General features: G+C 33.5%; 1 protein-coding gene across 2 annotated transcripts in view; it reads right to left on the bottom strand.

Annotated features, from left to right (window-relative positions):
- LOC129790465 (protein amalgam) overlaps positions 1-5,104 on the bottom strand; it is a 55,938-nt gene extending 50,834 nt beyond the window's left edge. For both annotated transcript variants that reach the window (XM_055827954.1, XM_055827952.1), the window contains exon 1: positions 4,880-5,104. The gene's annotated coding sequence lies outside the window, so the exon portion shown is untranslated. The remainder of the gene's footprint in view (positions 1-4,879) is intronic.
- Between the last annotated feature and the right edge of the window lie 11,060 nt (positions 5,105-16,164).

Below are 16,164 nucleotides of genomic sequence, written 5' to 3' on the forward strand. Positions count from 1 at the left end.
AATCTTTGATGTAGTCTTAGCTGTGAGGCTGAAGGTCGAGGGTACTGTGGGAGTTACCCATAGTCTCTCAGCACTACAACGATTTTGACTAAATAGTTAAACTATTTAAGTCAATATAACTAATTCCACTGAACAGTTTACCCGTGCAATTTAACGGAAATAGAGCAGTGAGCGAAATCTAATACCTTTGCAACTAGAATTTTTATTGCTGTATCACGATTATTATTTGTTCTTCCGGAAAAACATATGAAATAGACAGTGGAAGAGATTATAAATGATCGACCGGAAATCGCGTACGGCAAACAAGATGATGAGTGCCGAGGCTCAATAGAGGCGTCGGCAGTTGTACTTTCTGCGGTGAAAGGATGATGCGGCAGAGGAGAACCCGGAATAAAAGCGATAAAATTGTTGTGCAATTTTCCTCTAAAACCCATTCTCTCGTTTTTTTTTCACGCCACACAGGGAATATTTCGGGCTCACAATTCTCACATTTGAACCCTGAAAGTTCGTGTGGGGTGAGTGGGTGGGTAAACAATTCAAATAATTTTCGGTGTAAGAGCAATGAAATTCTGTTATCGCACAAAACCTCTATTGTTTCCAATTTCAACTCCCATTGTTCAGCGGTAGGAAAATGTGCCAAAACAGAGTTCCCGGGGGTAGCAAGTGGAACACCAATTTTGCGCCTCTAAAAGGAGACAATCCAAAAGTGGGAGTATGAGGATTTGAAGTTTGTAGGGTGAAATTTAATAAACTTATAAGCCACTTAATTCCCTTTCTTTTTTTTGTTCATCCTCTCTCAACTATTAGGATATCTATATAGGATTTTCTGGGTACAAATGAATCGACCTCGAGAGTATATACAATTTTCTCCGCACTATCTATTTGGGTGTTTGGGCGTTCTATCACAATAACGGGCATTGTTTTGAGGCAATAGAGATAATTTTAATATTCACATTCATTTATGTAAGATATAGTTTTCCCATGGTAAAGGATCTATTGTGATATTTTCTATGTATGTATGTTTTTACGATTTAGATTATCTGGATGTGTAGTATACTCACAAATAAATAAGGAAAGTCAACGTTGATGCATTTAAAAGTTATGCCCTGATTCAGATAGATCAGACATAATGAGATTAAATTTTGCGATTAATTAACTATCTAAAATTCATTTTATGGATTTGTGGTGCATTCATTATTACCCGACACCGTGTCTGCGAGAATTTATGCATACATTTAGTGGTATACAAATGGAGGTGCTTAGTCCAATGTTCCACTGAATGCACCCTCCTGCATATTATGTGTGATTATAAAATTTGTAAATTAATCACTTTTAATTCTATTTTGGAGTCAATTTTGGGGCTCAATGTATGTGAACTCTGCTTGATATAAATTATGACCACTTCATATTGAAATGAATTAGTTAATGAACGCGATGTGTTGATGAATTTTACTAAAAAAAATAAAACTTTGGACAAATTAACTGGATGAATGAGATGACTGTCTCTGAGCCAATACTGACGAGACGACTAATATAAAAAAAGATCAAAACTCAATCAAAGTCCAAAGACTTTTCATTTTTACAAAAATATTCAAAAAAAAATCTGTATTTTTTACCATGTAAATAATACCTACATAAAATATGAGTTGTAAGTTGTTTTTAGATATAAGAAGGAAAACCCACGATACACCATATATTTTGAATTGCTTCGGAAAATTTATATTTTTTGTATATTCACTGACATTGGGGGGTACGGTGTTTATTTTTTCTTTTGTATGAATCTCCGTGTTATGTGTAAAATATATTCCTCATCCATTTTCTTGCGGTTGTGTGCAAAAGTCTAGCTGTGGAAAAAGTAACAATATAGCAAGATAGTAAGAGGAAAAACAGAAGAAAATTTATGATGGAACCGAGACTTGTGTACTGTTATTTGTAACTCTTGGCAGAATATGCAGAACAGTTTGGGGGTAGTTTTGTGGTGTCCCGGAGAAGGTATGAAAAGACATTCTATACAGTATACACCATCAAGGTAGGAGCTATAGCTTGTTTTCTATTGATACCCATGGAAACGAGTGTTATAAATAAATTCATTTAGTGCGTGCCCGCTTACAATTTATTAGAAATTCATTTTGATATTTATTTTTTTCTATTTAGATATAGGGACACACGAGACAGAAAAACGAGTGACTCTCATTGACTTCTTCTGATTATAAAACTTTTTTTTTTACAAATATTCTTATTTTCTATTATCTTTGCTGATAAGATTTTAGCAAATTGATTTTTTTCTTACAAGAAATATTAGAATTTTGTTTCCTCGAATTTGAATTACATAGATATATGCCTGAATAACCTCCTTTTTAATCAAATTTTGATTAAGAATTGAAAAATTTTTGTTATTTTTTTGAGTCTATAGAATTATTATAAAACTGAAAGTTCTAAATCAAGAATCGTTACAATTCCATTTCAAAAAGAATTTTCTGAGCATTTTTGAAATTATTGGAAGCACATGAAAGCATTGAAGTTTTCCAGGAAACTTGAGCAAAGTATTTTAAATCCCAAATCATATTACAATTATCAGCCTTCCAAAAATTACATCAAAATTAATACCACGAGCTGTTTTGAATGCATATTTTATAAATTACACAACGTCCATTTTTGAAGGGTCAGGAATTTAAATAAACTTCCCTCAACTAATGTAAAACTATTTATTTATTTTATACGTTCAAGCAAAACTTTCCTTGTCAGTCCTACTTCTTAAGTCTAATTACATTTACCCTATTTTCAATCAAACTGTTGATTATATTGACTAACAGCTGAATTGCTATTGGCCCTCTTCGTAATGTTTGATCAGTTTGTGTGGAGTTGAAAAGCTCTAGTTGTGTAATTGTAGTATATGGTAGAGAGAAGTTGTGGAGTGTCTTCACCCCTTTAAACACGGAATACAACTCCTAAATGCAATCCAACGTGCTGCAGGGCTAAATGTACCCCATACACTATGAGGAAATTTACGAATTTTCACTTTAGCTCCTTCTTCTCAAACTCCAAACCACCACGGAAGCAATTACACTTAAATTACACGGAATGCGGAACGGGCGCATGGTAAATTGAAAAATTATTGTGGTTTAGCAATTTATATCAATATACATCCATTTATTCACTGCACATGGCCCAATGAATAATTCCAATGTTGACTCACCGTTTTTGGGGTTGGGTTTTGCAACAACAAAAAAATTATCATGCAAAAAGGGGTTATTTTACTAATGGAGTCTAATTACTTCTGTATACATGAAAATTCACATTTAAAATAGGTAGGTAATGCTGAAAAGTAAATCAGTATATTTGTGGCTAAAATGTGGGCCAATTTGGTTCATTTTGCTTTCTGAACATATAATTTCTGATTAATTTTAACTATTTACGAATCAAATCCAGAGGGTAATTCAACGGAATATTATTGATACCTTTTACTTTTCATCTAAATAATTTCTTAGATAACTATGTAATAAAATTATATATTATGCTTACCATCAGTAAACTCTAGTATATTAAAAAAAAAAAGAAATAAACTTTTTGCAAAAGTTAATTTGCTGATGATTTAGTTACGACAAAACATTTTCTGGACTGAAATGTATTTTTTAGTTTACTCAGAATAAGTAAGTATAACGTAAATAGAAAAAATATAATCAAAATGACTCGAGAAAATGTAAAAGAAAAGCCAGTTCTCAGCCAATATTCTTGAAAGGTTTAAAAACTTCTTACAATCTACATTAACCAAATTCATTCGATTTTGGTGAAAATGAATTTTTTTGACATTACTCAAAGTCAAATCTTGGTTAAATTTCGTTCTCAAAATATTTTCAAATTTGTATTTTATTTAATTTTTAATGTTTTAATAAAAAAAAGTAATTGGCATAGTATCCGTCCGAAAGTCCTCTTTCTTAATTTCTTAAGTACATAATACATTTCCGTAACAATGTGTATTTAATTATATAATTTACAAAAAAAATTAATCACTTTTAATTTTTTCTTTCTCAAAATCGATTAACGTTTTATCTCAAGATCAAGACATAAAAAATCACAAAATTTTAAATATGTTTACAAAATTTAAAATTAATGACCTCTTTTAAAACAATGAGTAGATTTCTTTTAAAAATTTGAAGTTTTATTGAAAATCCATTTAAAATCACGTTAAAGGAGCACCTTACATGTAAATCGTATCATACATAAAAAAAATATAGCATGATATCATTTTTTGATAAAATATTTGTACGAATTTTAATTGTCTTTTATGACTGAGTAGTTAAAGTTGATAAATATGAATGTAAAAACTGTAAAGAATTTTCCCACTGGTAAAAACTGCTTCTTATTAAATTTATTAACTTTAAAGACAAAAATTGGCAGAGGAATTATAGAGTAGATAAGACCTAGCTAGTCTTTTAAGGATAAAATCATAAATGAAAAATAATCACTACATTTAAATTAACTGAGCGATATGAGTAGCCCCTAAAGTGTCAATTTGCGCAATATGATGCTGCAGATGTACAATTTGTACAGAATGTAATCCCTAGTGGATCCTTAAAGGATTGTCATTTATCACGTTACATATTACAGTTGATTTTTTTTCCACAAGTTTCGTGAATCACTTTTTTTGTACGATGGATGAGCAAGAAAAAAGTGTCGACTGTTGGAGTGAGAATATTTCGAGCGATATTTGATCGATATATCCAGCCAATTGCCAACCATTTATAATTGTGACTGTTTGGGTAATTAATTAATTTTTAATGCTATGTATTTCATTTAAAATTTTCAAATAATAATTTATATCATAAATTTGTTGGTTATTTGCTTTTAATTATATTTTGAAATATTAATGCCTTTTTACTTTTGGTTGATGTAATTTGCAATTGCACACTAAAGTTTTCAATTACACAACATTTTTTTTTATGTTCAATTTATTATTTAATGTATCATCCACTGAGCTTTTAGTGCATTATGCAAACTTTCCGCGTATTATGAATGAACTGTGGGTATTGGCAGGAGAATGGCCATCGCATTCGCGAATATGCGTGCAAAAAAGTGTTACCACTTGGCGTGTTGGATCGCAACTGAATGGGTGAAATGTGCAAGAGTCCTGTCGGAGCTTTCCACATGTTTCCCATGAAAAACCCCAAGCCTTACGTGCCGTTTACAGCGCACAATCGCATCAACCATCCAAGAAGTGAGAGTGAGAGTGAGACGGAGGAGTCTCATTGTGGTGGACGAAGGAGAAATTGCAGGCGGTCCTTGAAGATATTTGTGGTGAGTTTGGCAACAGAACGAGGAGGGTCCTATTTCCTGTCTTTTGGCTCTCCCTGACTTTTTTCTTCGAGACCCCCAGAATGACATTCATGCATACTTTCTCACATATTTCATCATTTCATTTACATAAATTGACCATTGTAATCCGGAATTTGTGCTCAAATTAACCCCCTGACCTTTGCCCAAATTGATGATGGATACGTTCAAGTTCACGGAGCAATTTGCAAGTAAATAAAACAGTCCTGTGAAAAGCTTTAAAAATTGACTCTTTTTTCTGTTGTTAAACAATCAGGTCCACATCCACAAACATGGCATTTTAAACTCGAGACTTGAAGCAGGTGTTTGGAGAAACATATTGGGGTGTCGTGTGGTTTCTTGCTTGAATTTCAGGTCACGCTTTCAATTAAATATTATACATTGTATGTAATTAATTTAGCAAAGGATTCCATGTTGCAAGATGAAGTAAGAAATTTTCTTTTAATTAATACATTACGAAGAGAAACGAATATATAATAATGTAATTTATCTAATTTATTTAATATTTGTATTTAATTTGAACACGGAATTTTGTAATAGAGTTGTAAAAAAAAAAAGGTCGTAAAATCATTTAAAAAAGTGCTTTTGAGATTTTTTAAAGCTCTTTTTTTACATTAAAAGAAAATCGAAATGTAAATCGTGTGTAATTAATTAATTCTTTAACTAAAATCATGATTTCAATTCTTCTCTAAGCTTTATTATTGTTTGCAAAAGTCTAATTTTTTACAACAAAAAATAACTTTTTTTTATTAATATTGGAAATAAAAGAAGACTTAAATTTTTCTCAAATTAATTTTTTTAATTTTAAAATATAATTTTTTTTTAAATCTTAAACAGTTACAAAGGTCTTTAGCAGCAACTTTATTTAACTTAATTTTTATTTAATTACGCCCATATCCCAGCACCAAAATTTGCTCAAAAATTCACTGAAAGTTCCAAAAGCTTCAGGGTGTCTGAAAAGTTACGAGTTGTATGGAAAGAATGTGAATATGCTAAATTACTCAACAGCAATGGACGTTGTTGAATGAGCATGAAATTCTAAAAGCTTCCTCATCATGTCAAATCTAATATTTTTTGCAGAGGGTTTCGTTAACAATAGAAACTACCTACAACCTGAAACTATTTGCTACGAGGAAATTCTCCCTAAAAACACACAGTGCTACATATAAGAGAAGATTACGCCCTACAAATCCTCTACTTTATGAATTCCATTCATTTTAAACTTTAGCAACAGAGTGCGAATTTCCGCAAATTATCTGTTTCCTTCTTCGTGGGGAAAGCTCAAATTTAATTTTTCCTTCAAGCCCACAAAACTTCCGCCACCAACTCTTACGTACGTTCATTTGTATGGGTTTTATGTAAAGCTCCGTGTGTGTGTGCGTAAATACCCCACTTGAGCTTTCGTGAGACTGGATGGGGATGTTTGGGGATTGACTTGACTTGTGCGCCAGTCACGCTCTGCTCCAATGGGCGGCCACGTTTTCAACAACATCCACGTGCTTTCGCCCCCGGTCCCTAAGCAATATTCCTGTATATTAAATAAATATTTTGTCATTTTATCTTCATATTTTTTTGTCACCCACTTTGCCCTATCATCTCAAAGTAAGAAGGTACAGAAGTAAATATAAACTATTTATTCCAATCACTTTACTCAATCATGTCGTTTTCCACAATATTCTTCTTTTATTAACTGTTTCTCATATTTTTATTTATTTCGATGTTTTTTTTAGAAATACTGTATGTTTGGAAAATATCTGTTTGATTTTAAGATCTGCTGATCTAGAGTAGATTGTTTTATAGGTAAGAAGGTTTTTAGCAAAATTAAAAATCTGTATTAAATGAAACAATTTTGGAAAAGTGGAAGAAACATTTTCTCACGCTTCCTCAATTATGGAAAGGTCAGGAGTCAGGACGGAAGGAAAAGAGTTGAATACAGTTCGAAATGTATTTGTTACTCTCAAGAAAATACGAACAGAGGAGAGAGTGAATTGTAAATTCATGAAGATTTCAGGAATCGTAAGTTATTTTTCGCGAACACATTCTCATTAAAAATTTAAAAAATAATTCGCGTAATTTTACGTGGTCCCTAATAGATCATTAGTATACATGTGACATACTTTCAAATTAAATTTTAAATTGATTTTGGCACATAATGTTCAGATCCTAATTGAACTTTCTTTTAAAATGGATAAACAGTTTAAATCCTTATCTAAACCTACATAAAAGTACGAATAAGGAGATTTTGAGAAAAAATTCTTAGATTAAATGAAAAATTAATTCGTTAAAATTCAATTGGGAATAATTAAAAAGAAAATTGGAAAACATTCAAAGAAGTTAAATTACTTTATAATGTTTTAGTGGGGACACTTTTTAATTTCCTTAAAAAAATTTATCCCACGAAAAAAAAATTATTTTTCACAAACAGTTTTTATCTCAGATTTGCCCATTTTACTAAATTTTATTTCATTCAAAAATGTCTCTTTGTTCAATTTTATTGTATAAAAATGGAATAAAAGGATTTTATTTGCTCGAAATAAATTAATAAAAGAGATTTAGAGCTTTTTACGCAAAATTTCAAATATTTTGGAAAAGAATTGATTTATTTAGATAACTTAAGGCAAAGTTTACAAATATTTCTTGGGCAAATCTGTGTTAGTTGTCACATAATTATGAATTACCATGTTTGTTACCAAATCTTTGTATTTCATTCAGAAGAAAGTTAAATCGCTATGAGTACTAGTAAAGCAACAGAATTTTGAGAAGTTAGTTGGACAATTTAGTAATAGTGGGTATTTTAAATTGTGCATATGGAGTAGACAGGGGTTAATTGAGTCTATTAAGAAAGGGTGGCGTTTATCAGAAGCCACAAAATTTATTTTTTTTAGAACATAAACAATGTAATCCTATATTTACCAATTTTAGCTATAATTTGATTTTCAACAAAGAATATTTCAGGGTTTTTTGTTTCTTTAAAATTGTATTATTTCTTTAATGTAAAATATTATTACAATAAATTAACTCTTTTCCATTTTATTGAGAAAGTTGTCATTTGAAACTTTTCCTAGAATTTTTTTTTATCATACTCACCTATACCTACACATTTTAAGATACCTGTGTGATACAGTAGATACAGGTAGTCTATCTCCAAGATACCGTAAGACATTGCTGTGAAGAAAAATGAGGCAAAGGTGCTGCTGGGGTGTTTAAAATTAATTTTGCATCAATTATTATGAAAACACGAGGGGGTGGTTTTTTGTAATTAACACCAGGGGAGCCGGCCCCAAAATGATTCTGTGGTCCAAATAATGATGACAAATTCACAGCCACAGAGCCAAATACACGGTCAAACAGAAATTCATTTCCATCCAAAACAATATTAAGGGACACCGTAGAGCAATTCCGGAGCGCGCGTTTCCAGCAACAAATTGAGACAAATAGACAATCATTTTTTTTCTGTGTGTGTTTGCTGCCGACCCCGGTACTGGAAAGTGAAAGCAAATCATAAATTTCCCGCGTCTTTCATAATTAACTTCCGCGACCGTTTATTATTCTGCAAGAGAGTGACACGAGGGCGATGGAAAAATTTAATTACAATCTTCGCCATCCCCCAGCGGCACCATTTTTCTCCGGTTTGCATGGGAAAATTCTTGGGAGGAAACCTCCCTTATATTCCTCATTGTGTGGCATGTCACAACTCATCTTGTCGCCCCCCGCCCTCCCTTTCGCCGCGATGTCAACTTCGAATCCATCAATAAGCATTTATTAGTCGTTCACGGAAATGTTCTTTATTAGTTGGTTCGATATATTCTAATTAGGAGGCCAAATAATGTCGCAAGAAGCCAAAAATCATTAGGTTATCAAAATCAATACATGTTCTTTTATACCAAATCCTTCCACTCATTTTATCCCTTCCGCACGGCAATCTCCACTTAAGGATCATCGTCGTCTTTTCTCCTTCCAATAATAATAAAAGCCAACTAAATTGGCGGGAAATGAAAAGTATCTGTGAAGAGCAAAAAGAGTGCGGAGAGCGCAAAAGTATAGAGACAATTGGAAACGGAAAGTAATAAAAGTCAAAGTGATATACGAGTCAAATCGATTTGGGCGCGTACGCCTATAAATTACCAGTAGCAATTGACGAAAAGTTTTTTTTTTGTGCCTTTTCCTTTTTTTTTTTTGATTTTATATTGACTTACAATATTATTTTATTTGTTTCTCCCTATGCCTTTTAGCATATCAAAAATAGTTTTATTGGCCAAATTTGAATTTTTTCCGCTTCACGCAGACTGAATTGCCAATTGGAATGGAATCGTACGAAGGGGAGAGCTTTTTAAGCTTCAAATATTTTTTTAATACCTACAGTTCCTATTTGAAACATTTTTTTTCTGCATCGTATAACCAAGAAGAAAATTAGCATGCAAAATTTGTGCTATATTAACTGTAAAAATATGTACCTACCTAAAGTATTTATCAGTTGGAATATTAAATTTCCTAATTTTCTTTAAAGTTTTCTGGCTATGTAACTAACCTACTCTAGCTTAAGCTAAGCTTTTTTGAAGGAAAAATAAAACAATTGATTGGTTAGGGGAGACCGGGGTTAAAAAAGTCACTTAAGGGTTTAGAAAAAGTTAAAAATATCATATTTCCCAAATAGATAAAACGAAATGTACAGCTCATTTTTTTTTAGGAAATTTACTGCCCTACAACTCTTTCTCAGATTATTTTGTTCTATCTAGCTAGGAAATATGATATTTTAGGCTTTTTCCAAACCCTTAAGTGACTTTATTAGCCCCGGTCTCCCCTAATAAACTTTTCAATCGATTAAGAACTTTAAATCAAAATAAAAAAGTTTTATTCGCTGTTTTATGAGAAAACTCCTTATTCAAGGAAGAAATCGGGATATGTGTAATCTTGTAAGGAATCAAAAAAGAATTAAAAATTACAAACGTAATTTCTTTTTTTTTCATATCTGTTGAGAAAATCCTTCATAAATTTGGTAAAAAATGCAACCAATGACGTCATTTCTGTGTTTTTTCTTACTATTTTAGTGCATCAAACATATTTTTTAAAGTTGTCGATGGTTTCAGTAAAATTATGTTTCATAATTCTCGAAATTTTTGAAACTCTGGGATTTTCAAGAGCGGTTTTAGAGCCAATTTTGAAACAAAAAATTAAAAATTGGCTTGCACTCTCGTTAAATGGCCAAATATTGATAAGAATTCAGTATTTTCAACTTTGAAAAATATTTTTTGTGCTCAAAAATTTTTTTTTTAATTTTCACATTTTGGCCATTTTGTTCCTGTAGAGTTTCCAAAATTTTGAGATCATCCCTTATTTTTTGGCAAATATATTTTCAGCTCTTTGCCAGCTCATCTTTTGCAGTTTTATTCTTTTTTTTCGATTCTTTGCAAATGTCTGCTTATCCTGGTTATTTCCTGAAAATGTCGTTTCCTGTATAAAATCGATTAAGCTTCTTTTGACAAACTTTTTAGTTAACAAACACTCTAGAAATTAGGAGAACATTTAAAGAATAAAATTTACTGAATAGAGTTATTAATACAAACAGACTATATATAACATTTCCAGTAAAAATGATATAAAACTAAAATGTTGAAGACAATGTAGGGTAATGAAAAGTAAGCATAAAATCTTTTTAAGATCGTCATGTCGTCAAGAAAACAGTTAAATGAGTTTTCTTATCATAAATTATTCGGTATGTGGCCACAAAATCTGTGTTGATGGGATTTTCTTCATTTGATTATGTTGATCTTGTGCTCATTGCACATTCCCTTTGACGTCGCCATGAGTCAATTAAAGTGTTTGGCGCACTAAAGGGAAGCGCTAAAGAGTCTGTGAAAGTGCATTTCAATTAGTTTCATCCTTACCATACAACCAATATCAGACCCATGTTGGTGAATTCGTATACAGTAGAATTCCACATCAACGAACAATCGGATGTACTACTCTCGCGCATTATTTTTAATACGCGAGAGTAGCATATCAGATTGTTCGTTGATGTGGACTTCTACTGTATAGGATTCCCTGAAACTCCTAATCACAAAATCACTCCAAATTGGAACTTTACAAGTACGTATAAATTGTCATTCCCTCATTTGATTGCCTTAGGATTCGGGGAGAAAAGTGTTTGAGGGGAGAACTTGGGGGAGAAAGTATGAGGAAAAAAAATGGGAGGTGAGGGTTGAATGTAGAATCACACGCTTCGACCAGCTTTACTTTGAGAATTGGGTGGGGTACATCATAAATAACTGACTTGTTTTCACCATTTGGGAGGTGGAGAACATGCCACCAAGACGTGGGTTGATCCTTCTTCTCCGGACTCAGGCAATTCCCGCGGGAAGAATTGTACCCCAAGGGCAAAAACGAAAGCCCATGGGGTGCGAGAATTCTTATACAAACACCAATCGTTTGATTTGGAATTGTATTGGATTGGAAAATGTGGTGATGGTGAATGGAGATGGCAAAGCCAAAAGTGATACAATTTCAATGATTCTCTCTTTTCGCATTGCCATCATAAACGGAAAAAGAGCAAAAGGAGGATGAAAAAAAAGCATGGAATGGGGCTCATTGAAGAGACACGCAAAAGGGATTTTCTGGGCGATGGATGATGGTGTTTTCCTCTCGATTTGCAGAGTCACCCCCCTCAAACTATCTTTTGCATGTTTCCCTTACGACTTTTCGCCTTTGCGAATCATCACCATCTCAATAGGTCACTTTTGCCAACAAGAATAGAAAGCATATACGGAGGCACAAGAAAAAATGTTATTGCTCGCAGTATCATCCCTCTTCCTGGTCTCCTTTCTTGGTTATTTATTGGATGATTCTATCTTCCTTCTCTATTACTCCACGCAAAAGGAAATCCCTCAATGGATTGTTGAATGGCTTAAAAAGAGGAGAAGTGCGAGACAGAGCAGTGAAAAATAAATTGAATAAAGTGTGAATCACGCTCATAAATTCCCACACTCCATCGGAAAAGCAAAATGTGTATATGGGGAGGAAAGAATTGAAATCCAACGATAAGGAGATACTGTAAAATTTTCTCATAACACTCCCCCGCATGGCTAACAAAAGGCGTCCACCAGCAATCATTCCAATCGATTGCCAAAACCGAAAACCTCTCAGAGCTCAGAAAAGGTCACGATCTCACAGAAATATATCCTCCTTGGAATTTTAAAAGCCTCCCGCTCCCCCTCAGCCTTTTACATTCAATTCATCCTTCAAACTATGAAATGTTCCGAATTTTGTTTTTTTTCCCTGGGAAAGTTTCTATGAGTTGTAAGAAATTTTCCATTTTTAATAAGATAAAAAGTTTTTCAGTTATTTTTTTTATTGGGAAAATATTGCAAGCTTTAGATTTGTTTATTTGAAATGTTGTTTCATTATTAACCCTTTAACGTCCAACGTGAAACATAAAAACATTGAAACATGCGCTCTTTTATCGCGATTTTTATTCTATGATTTTTTTAGAGGACTTTTCTCACTCAGAACGTCTTCTTTGACCCCTTATGAGTGAATTTGATGCATTTGTAACATGGAAAAACAATTACATTCATAAATAATTGAAAAAATAAAACGTTTCACATTTGGGTCAGCGTATGACCCAAAAAACCTTAAAGGGTTAAAATAATTAATTACTTTAAATTAGTCTTAGCTCAAGATTTTTACATTTTCTTTTTCGCCAAATGGATTAAAGCATAGCCAGGGAAACTTCTAACCAGGATGGCCGAAACTACAAAGAAAGAATTCAAATAGGGATTTCCAGGGGAGTAGCCAGAATTTTATTTATGTAGTGGATTTTTTTTTAATTAATTAATTTTGTAAAGAATAATTCTTTTTGTCCGTAGTTTTGGCAAAACGGTCGGTATTTTTGCTCGACTAGGTGTGGAGTAATCTTCCGAAAATTCTACATAAGTTGATGTAACTTGGATCAAATTGAATTTGTGAATAGTGCATGAAACATGTAAAAATTGTAGGAATGAAAATGAATAAATAAATGAAAAAATAAAAAATGAAAAGTGCGGTAGATTTTTAATTTTTAATGTTATAAAATCTCCTTATTAAAATATTTTCATAATTTTTAAATTAAAAATAATTTTCTTTCATTAAAATTTAGAGTTAAATTTAAACTTTTGGGATTTTAAAACACACACGATACGCCTCTAAAAGCAAATTAAATTTAAAAAATTCTTTTTTTTATTTAAGAAAATTTCAATATACATAAGTAATCCTTAATCCAGGATCCATTTTCAATTCTTCCTAGATTAATAAACTAACGCAATAAAATAGTTTTCAATATGTAACTTTCATAAGGAAACGACGATGGGTTAACAATTGTTGTAAGAAATATCTGAAATATTGCTTTTCTTACCACCCACACATACTCTTCCCGGAATAAGGGAACAATAATAGCTTTTTGGCAATATTGAAAGTGTTCCGAGTTTAGGGGGTGACTGATAGAACTTGGAAACGCTCAATTTATCCTTGGTACGAGATATTCAGGATCCTTATTCACTATACCTTGAATCATGAATGTTCGGAAAAGTTTCCTTAACATACTGTCTAATTGAGGATGTAAAGTGGAGGAATCCCTTTCAAGTTGCACCCAATATATTGGACAATTTGCCATGACACATCCGTGGGATGTGTGTGTGGGTGAGGAGGATTTTGGGGACTTGCTAACAAAAGCGAAGTGCACAGAGTGGATATTGCTCATGGATGTGAACGCAATTGAGTGATTTTGTAGCAGGGAATAAATTTATACAACCATTCCGGGGGTGCTCTCTTGTTGAGGTGAAACTCCCGCGCTCTCGTATTCCCTGTATAGGTCGGGATGTATCGATCAGGAGGTGTATGGGGTGGGATGGGAGGTACTTTGGTTTGGCCCTTCTGCGAGGAAGTTTATTGTGGATTAGACAAATGGAATTTTGCAGTGTGAGAAACTTTCTCACTGGCTACCCCTGGATGAGGGTGGAGTGAGCATCATTATTCAAAATGACAAGATTGATTTCCAATTTGAAGAGCAACAACGGAAAAATGTTATACATTTGCTTTGGGTGTCACAGAGGGTATGGGGGGGGGGTGGTAGCAAGGGGAGAGAGCCCTGAGTAAATCTATGACTTGGGTGGGCGGCCGATATGGGGTTCTCGCCTTGTAATAAGGCGAAAAGGACAGAAAGTTGGCTTTTTTGGGGTATAAGAAAGTTTCATGGCATATAAAAGTTGGTCCTTCCATTCTATACCGAACCGGCATCTATCTTTTCGAGTGTCTCTCCTATATGGGGGTTTGGTGCGGGTTATATTGTCGCCAAATTGAATGGGACAAGTTCAAATCGTTCTTGAGTGGGTTTGAGTGTACTGGTTGGTGTAATTTAATTAAATTACACCAAGGAAATTTCCATACAATACCCACGAACTCTTTGCGCCACAAAAACGGTATTTTTGTACACATATATAGCATAGGAAAATGAACTATATATCTACATATGGTTGTCCAGAGAGAAGCAAATGAGGCGGCACAGCATCCGAGTCGTTCCTTGCGCCCAACCACCACCCATGTACATAGCAAATGATTTATGATTCTGTGTGTGCGCTTTCATTAGTGGGGCACCCATCAGCGAATTGTGGCTGAATTTGTAATTCTAACTCTCTGCATACATATTGTAACGGAGCTGTGTTCTTTTGAGGGTGGCAATGGTCCATGGCGCCTGGCAGGACACAAACACCAAAGGGGCGGCAGTCATCAGGGGGTTTGTTCAATAATACACCAACCACTACTATACGCTCTATCCCAACATTCTCGCCTTGTATTGTCTTCACCCGCACCCCCAACACCCCTTATTTTCCCACATTCTCACCCCCCCTTAAACGAAAAGCAAACCCCCATTGAATTCCCACACTCACCCCCACACCCCATGCTCCCCTCTAGAGAAGAGCGAACTGAGAAATTTCCAATTTCTTCCAATTAGTTTTGCACACACTGACAAATATATTTTACTTTGAGGCCGTCGTATGGGATCACGAAGGGAACCCCTTTTATGAATTTTCATGGGGTTCTCTCCCACCCCCCGTAAAATATCCCAGCATGTCTAATGAAAAGTCTTTCCTCAAGGAATCCCTCTTACGTTAAATGATTGTTCATTTACAAGAAGTAGGTTCTACACCAAAGCCCCATACGCACAAATTTCCCACCCACAAAATGACTTCTGAAGAGGGTGCCAAAAGCAAAGTGTATTAACATTCTCTGATCCGAGCGATTAACCCACTTTACACAAAGTCTCGCCTCACGCCCTCCACACAATTGAACGTTTATTTTCACATAATTTCTGTGGGCTACACCGTGAGGAATGGGAAGCATAATACCTTTCACAGTGTACCTATATAATATAAATTGATGGATACCTACATTATGCTGTAAATAATTTATAATTGAAATCCCTTTTGAAACAATAAATAGATTTAGAATTTTTTATCCTATTACACTATTACTATTGTACTTACTTACTAAACCGAACTATAGTTGGTCCTTAAACGTTGTCTGATTTGGTGTAGGTGTTTATTTGTCCTTAGGATCTGATAGTTCGGCGCATTAAATTCGGCATCCTGGTTTAGGTACGCCTAGGCTGACAATATATTTGAAGCTAAACCAAGTTTGTTACTTTGTTTTAAAGATTTTTCTCTTTTAGGACTTATTGGACTAGAGAGATAGGTGTCAGATAACTAACTTTTATTTTATTGATTGTAAAAATATCCGTTTTTCACACTATAGAGAAACCGAAAATTCCACTTAGGATCTTTTTATGTCAAACACGAACAAAAT

This window comes from Lutzomyia longipalpis, chromosome 2, assembly GCF_024334085.1.
Source record: "Lutzomyia longipalpis isolate SR_M1_2022 chromosome 2, ASM2433408v1".
NCBI classification, from domain to species: domain Eukaryota; kingdom Metazoa; phylum Arthropoda; class Insecta; order Diptera; family Psychodidae; genus Lutzomyia; species Lutzomyia longipalpis.